At 54.5% G+C, this 6,127-nt stretch overlaps 1 protein-coding gene across 2 annotated transcripts in view; it reads right to left on the reverse strand.

Moving 5' to 3' along the window:
- The window catches only part of Mafk (MAF bZIP transcription factor K), an 11,382-nt gene extending 5,298 nt beyond the window's left edge, over window positions 1-6,084 (reverse strand). Inside the window, exon 1 of one of the 2 annotated variants that reach the window (XM_010612099.3) lies at window positions 5,264-6,084. The gene's annotated coding sequence lies outside the window, so the exon portion shown is untranslated. Of the gene's footprint in view, window positions 1-459; window positions 1,933-5,263 lie in introns of those variants that run through there. The other variant, XM_033764817.1, reaches the window with a different exon arrangement.
- Between the last annotated feature and the right edge of the window lie 43 nt (window positions 6,085-6,127).

The raw sequence follows: 6,127 nt of genomic DNA on the forward strand, positions 1-6,127 counted from the left end.
AAAAAAAAAAAAAAAAAAAAAAACACCAAGTAATCATGACTTCAGGTCAGGCCTGTGCAGAGACATCACGAAGTTGTCAGACAGTAAACAAACTCATTCATCCCCAACAACAGGGCCAGGGCTATGGGTAGAAGCCATGGCCTAGGCTCACCCCCTCTCCACATTCCAAACCCAGACTGGGTGAGCTGGGCAAAAGCAGCACTGAAGAAGTACCCAAAAGAGTACAGACGAGACAGGAGTTGGGCAGCTCGGAATTGAGCCTGACTCCTCTACCCTGGGCCCTACCCCCAACCCCCACCCTCTACTACCAGAAGGCTGCCAACTTGAGGCAAGGTCTGGGCTCCAGGCTTTGGGCACCCGGCACCCTGGTGACATTGGCCAGAGGCCAGCCTGAGGAAGCTGCAGATGTCCTCGATCTGCAAACAGAAGGAACGAAGTGAGCATCCTGACAGGTTATACCTGGGCCCGAATGGGACAAGAGCAGCTGAGTGATCCCACTTCATGGCTTGGGTACAGTGACACTGGAGAGGCCACAGCTCCCACCACCCTGTGAGGGTCTATAGGCGTGAGGGCCCTGGGAGCGCCCTGAGAAACTTTCCCGTGCCCAGGGAGGAGGGCGGGCATCTCTCTTCCAGCTTGGCCAGCGTCAGTGACATAGTTATGTGGTGAGTCACTGGCTGTTTACAGAGCCTGCTCACATTCCCACACAGGACACCCCTCCCGCCCCTCACGGGCTCCCTGGGGGCCCTGGGGCCAACGGAAAAGGAAGGTGGCGGGAAGAGGCCACTGGCTGGGCCTCTGGGAGACAGGGGACTGCTGAGCCCAGCCCAGAGCTCAGTGCAGGGACCTTTCCACTAAGAAGATGCCTCCATGCCAAGTGTTAGGACACGGAGGTGGTCAGATAAACACAGGACAGGGGCTCAGCTCCAGGGGACCCCACAAGGGTCAGATACCACCTCTATGAGGTCAGGAGTACCAAGACAGCATGCTGGGCCCCTCCCTGGCTTGGACTCCACTGTCCGCTGGCTCTGAGAGCACCACACCCACCTCACATGGCTTCTGGAACCCCAAAATCCCATAAGGTCCCTAGGCAAAGGCTACAGTGGGGTCTGAGCACAGGGTACTTTCTGGGTCCTTGGCCATCTCAAGGGTGACACTTAAGGACTGTGTGGATGTGGACACACTGCCTTCCTGATGTCCCATTCTGATGTGGCAGAACTTGGAGCTGAGTGAATGAACCTACTTGATGGGCCAGCTTCCGCAGAGAAACAAGGGGTGGAAGCAAAGTGTGCAGAAGTCCCCGGCTCCCAGCCCTCAAAGGGCCTACCAGGTGAGGCCAAGAAAGAAGCTGGACTGACTTGGGCCACACTCTCACCCCACCCCCTGCCAGCACCCAGGGCTGGGTCCTGGGTGCCCTTCCAGCCTGTTATGGTGTCAGACACCCCATACCTGCTTCTTCAGGCAAGGGACTTGATCTGCAGGGGAACACTGGACCCTCTTGTGGGACAACCTGGCCATCATCTGCCCAGCCAATTCCTCAGCAGCCAGCCCACATAGAACGTGAGGCCTGGATGGGCTGCAGGTTGTCCTGCCCTTCCTGGCACAGTGCTTTTCATGAACTGAGTAAGTAGGTAGGATGAGGCTGGTACTTACCCATGCCCAAAACACACAAAGCACATCCATGCAGTTCAGAACTAAAGCCATTTAGAACATCAAAAGCAGGAAGAACAACTGGTGACCTTTGGAAAGACTGGAGGAGAGGGTTTGTGGCTTTGCATTTTGTGGTGCTATGGATCAAACCCAGGGCTTCACACATCCCCTAGGCAAGTGCTCTACCACTGAGACACCCTGATCCCAAGGAAAGTTTTATAGGTGGGGAAAAATAGTAAAACAAGATTTCAAAATACACTGAAGCCAGGTGTGGTGGCACATGCCTGTAATTACAGCATTCAGGAGGCTGAGGCAGAAGACTGCTGTGAGTTTGAGGTCAGTGTGGGCTACATAGTAAAATCGTCTCAAATAATACCAAATAATAAATAAATAGCTCTGAAGGGGCTCTGTAAGACATTAACCCTTGTGCAGTCTCAAGGCCACAGGAAAACCCAGAGAAACTCCTTTCCCAGCCTTGGGTTGGGGATGTGAGGCAGGAGGTCTGGCCAGGTAAGAGGGCATTCAAAGCCCTCAGCCACAAGAAGCCTCACAGAGATTGGCTTTCCTCCCACCCTGGCCCAAGGAGGCATTCAGCCTCAGCGACTGGCCAGCACAACAAAAAATCTCTTCAGTAACTTCTGGTGAGAGCACTGTGAACCTTCTAACATCCACTAGCCAACACCACGCAGATCTGACACTCCTGAGCTTCTCAGAATTTAGAAAAGTCGCTAGAGGTGTCTGGAATACTGGAGCTCAGAGTTTTTGCTGTGTGTACCATTCTCTGATCTAAGGCTGTCACTTCTCACCGCTGATCCCCTGGGTCTCCAGATAGCCCCCTCCATGTGCAGCACGTTTCAGGTGACTGCTGCTCTAACTGAAGAGGTTGAGTTTTCAACCCAGAGACAGAAACATCATTGTGAGGTTCATCTAACAGGTCGACAGGTCCTTCACAACATCTCTTAAAGAGGGAGGTCAGGGCCAGGGATTTACCTTAGTGGTACCGTGCCTCGCAAGCACAACGTTCTGAGTTCGAGTCCCAGGGTCAGCAGCTCAGGAGGTGCCAACTCCACCCAGGGAGTAGAGATAGTGATAGTGAGCCCCTCTATTCCAAGACAGACCAAGGCAGAAAGCCTGCGTCCCACCAAAAGTAGGGGAGCATCTTGCAGAGGACTTGACCTGAGACTGAGCATCCTCCAGGGCAAGACAGGTAGTCCAGCTCAAAAGCCCAGAAAGGGCTCTTTCAGAAAGCAGGTAATCCAGAGACAGCTGCCTCCCACCCTGAGGATCAATTTTTACTTTTCAACTTTGAGTGTGGCTCTTCCACTCAGGAGCTGGGAGCCTGTACAGAAGTACTCAAAGCAGAGTGACCTTCCAGGGCCACAGGACAGGTAACACTGTGCTGGTACCCAGTGGGTACCTGTCATGTAAACAGATGTTAGCTGGAGCCCCAGGTGGCCCCACACTCGGCCCACTGAGGACCACAGAGGCTTCCCCTGCCTCCCACACGGGACATAGCCTCCCTGGCGTGCATCACTAGCTTGCACTCCCTGCCTGGCCCACACCAGGCTATAGTCTGGCCCTGGCCAGTCCCTTCGGCAAGCCACGACTGTCTAACTCAGAGGACGTCTGGTCACCTTGCATTTGCAGTCCGAGGAAGCTGTGTCATCCCAGCTACACTCAGAGGTGACTCAGGCAGTGACTGCCATGCCAAGACTGGGCTGCATGGCACTCCTCCTCCAGCAGCCTCCACCCTCACACCCCTACCCCAGGCCTCCTGTCCCCTGCTCACTGAGTGGTCCCAGGCTGCCAGCTCCGCTTCAGGATTCTGTTCTGCTCCCACATCCTGGAGCTCCAGCCAGCTCCACCTTCCACAGCTAGCTAGACATGTCTCCTGGGGAAACCCAAGCCAGACCTGCTTGTACTTCTGCCACCTCTTCCGCTGTATCTCCAACTTGTGTGGTGACAGCCACCTCCCATGGTGTCACTCAGGTGCAACTGCCCCCAGCCCTGCATCTCTCTTCCTCCTCTGTGCCATGGCTAAGGCTTGATGATCCTGGCCCCCTAGTTCTGCCCAGACTGCAGTCTGGCCCCCACTCAGGCCCCAGATTCTGTTCAGGGCCCAGCTGTGGTTAAACAGGACCCCAACTTTGATCTTGACGCCTCATGTGCAGCTCCCACTGGCAGGCAGAGGCAATCCCAGATGCCTCCTGAGCTTCCCCACCCCCAGCCCTGTCAACACGTCAGTCCTTCTTCAGTGGACCGTGATGCACTGGGTAGACAGTCCCCACTCCCCTCCAACCCAGGCTTCTTCCAGAAAGCCCTCCTTAGCTGCCTTCTTTGGAATAGGCCATTGCCCTGGACCAACTGGTTCTAGAACTTCCTGTTGACAAGTTGGCTTCCTTACTATATAGGTGAACTCCAGGCAAACACGGAACATGCTACCTGCCCCATTCCCCAAGGGACACCAGATACTGAAAAAGGTCTCAGCTTGGGCAGGACTAGGAGGTCCTGGAGAACAGCTACACTGGAGGGCAGGCAGGTGCCAGACCAGACCAGGCCAGCTCCTGACCCAGCCTGGGTCAGGCAAACAAACTGCATGATCACTCAGGCTCCCATCTACCTGCTCTGAAATTCTACGGTTTTCAGATAACACTTTCAGTTTCCTGAAACTGTAAGAAAGAGGAAACATGACGAGTCTGTGACTTATAAAAAGCAAAAGTAAATACCGGAGCAACACATCTTCCATTAGCAGAGAACTGGAGGCTGGGGAGGGGAGCGTGAGTCACTGTTTACAGCTCTCAGGAGCAGCCACACAGAGAAATTCTCCCAGCTGGCCGGATTTCCATTTCCCGTGTGGACTGGACCCGAAATCCAGAAAGTCCACTTCAGAAACCTTTAGACTCAGAAACAGCCAGAGCAGAAACAGGCACAACTTCTAGGTCTAGACAGCAAGCAGCTTTGCCTGAGAGTGTAAACAAACCCTCCAGCCGGCACATGGCCCCAAGTGAAAGCCACATGTTGTGGACAAAGAACAGTCCGGAAAACAGTCTTACTCCATGGCAGGGGCTATGCCGGTGTTAGGTAAGGCTAGAACACAGTAAAAGCTGGTTTTGCAGGTACCCTCTGCCCAGCTCTCATTTTTAATAACCACCTGGAAAGTACACAACACTGAACTTGGAACCAGTCCTTCCAACTCTGGCTTGGTTCAAGTACAAAAGGCGAATGTGCTCCAGAGAAACCTGGTTTGCTTTAAAACATGTTTCATTTGGAATAACAAGGTCTAGTGTTAAGTTTTAAGAGCAGCCTCTCTACACCAAGGTCAAACTCACACTTTCCTACTGGGCTACCTACGGAGGCAAAGTCTCATAAACAGAGTTGGCTGCCCATAGCACAACAGGCATAGGAGCCGCTTGAGGCCTGCACAGCCCACCTGCACCTATCCTGATCCCAACACCTTTTTAACACCTCCCTGGCCTGCAAACATTCAGTGGCATCGCTGTGCTTGCCCACTCTACCAACTGTGACATCACAGGCACAGCAAGGTCTCATCAGTGCCCATCGAGGAGGTCCTAGAGGCCATTCTGGCCAATCAAGGGAAAGGGAGGGACCATACCACACAGATTTCTATCATGCTGCCACTGTGCAGGTTTTGGGTCTGGGTGCTTCCTGGGGCCAGGCACCTGGCTCGAGAAAGGTGGGGTGCCTGTTCAACAGGTGTATGAATTGTTAGGAGCATCCACTCTGCTTTGTGTACAGGAACCTTCTGTAAAGAAAATGAGGGCACACTCACTCTTAGGAAATTGGAAAGAGCAGGGGGTTGCTGGTCTCCCCAAACCCGGACTGCTCCACAAACAGGCAAGTTCTATGTTATGGAACTAACTCCACATCTCAAGGTGTGAGAGTGAGGCTGCCAGGGGTCATAGCCAGATTGGCTCTCCCTGAGGCAGACAGGCAGGCTTCAGAAACCATCAGGCTTCCTAGATTTACTTCTGATTTCTCCCGGGCTCCCAGGCGTCAAGTGTGCAGAAGCAGACTAAAACTAAGGCGACCGTGGCCCAGGAAAACTGACCCTTATTGTTGGAGGAGACCTTGACACCTGAGGAAAGTGACGGAAGTGACACACTCGCCAAGACTGTCACCTGCCGCCCTCCCCACCCATAGCTACTACCTCTCCGCAGTTCCTTCCGGCACCCCCAGCAGGTCAGCTGACTAGAGTGGCACGGGCCACTGTGGCCTCTGGGAGACCGGGTCACCCCTTGCTCCCTCGGAGGACGCCTAGGTTGGGGGTCGGAGGCCCGGGATACCACGAGGCGGAAACAGCCAGGGGGACTGACGCCAAGCTCCGCACGTGCTTACCGCACGCTCAGGTGCGCCCTGGCCTCTGAGGGTTAAGGGATGTAGTATGGATCCCGCCGATCGGCCTGGACTCCCGTTGCGCGGAGCTCCGCGGCACGTGCCCTGGGCCCAGACTCGTCCG

The sequence above is a fragment of the Fukomys damarensis genome, unplaced genomic scaffold (assembly GCF_012274545.1).
Source record: "Fukomys damarensis isolate Sample0158 unplaced genomic scaffold, DMR_v1.0_HiC HiC_scaffold_17, whole genome shotgun sequence".
In the NCBI taxonomy this organism is placed as follows: domain Eukaryota; kingdom Metazoa; phylum Chordata; class Mammalia; order Rodentia; family Bathyergidae; genus Fukomys; species Fukomys damarensis.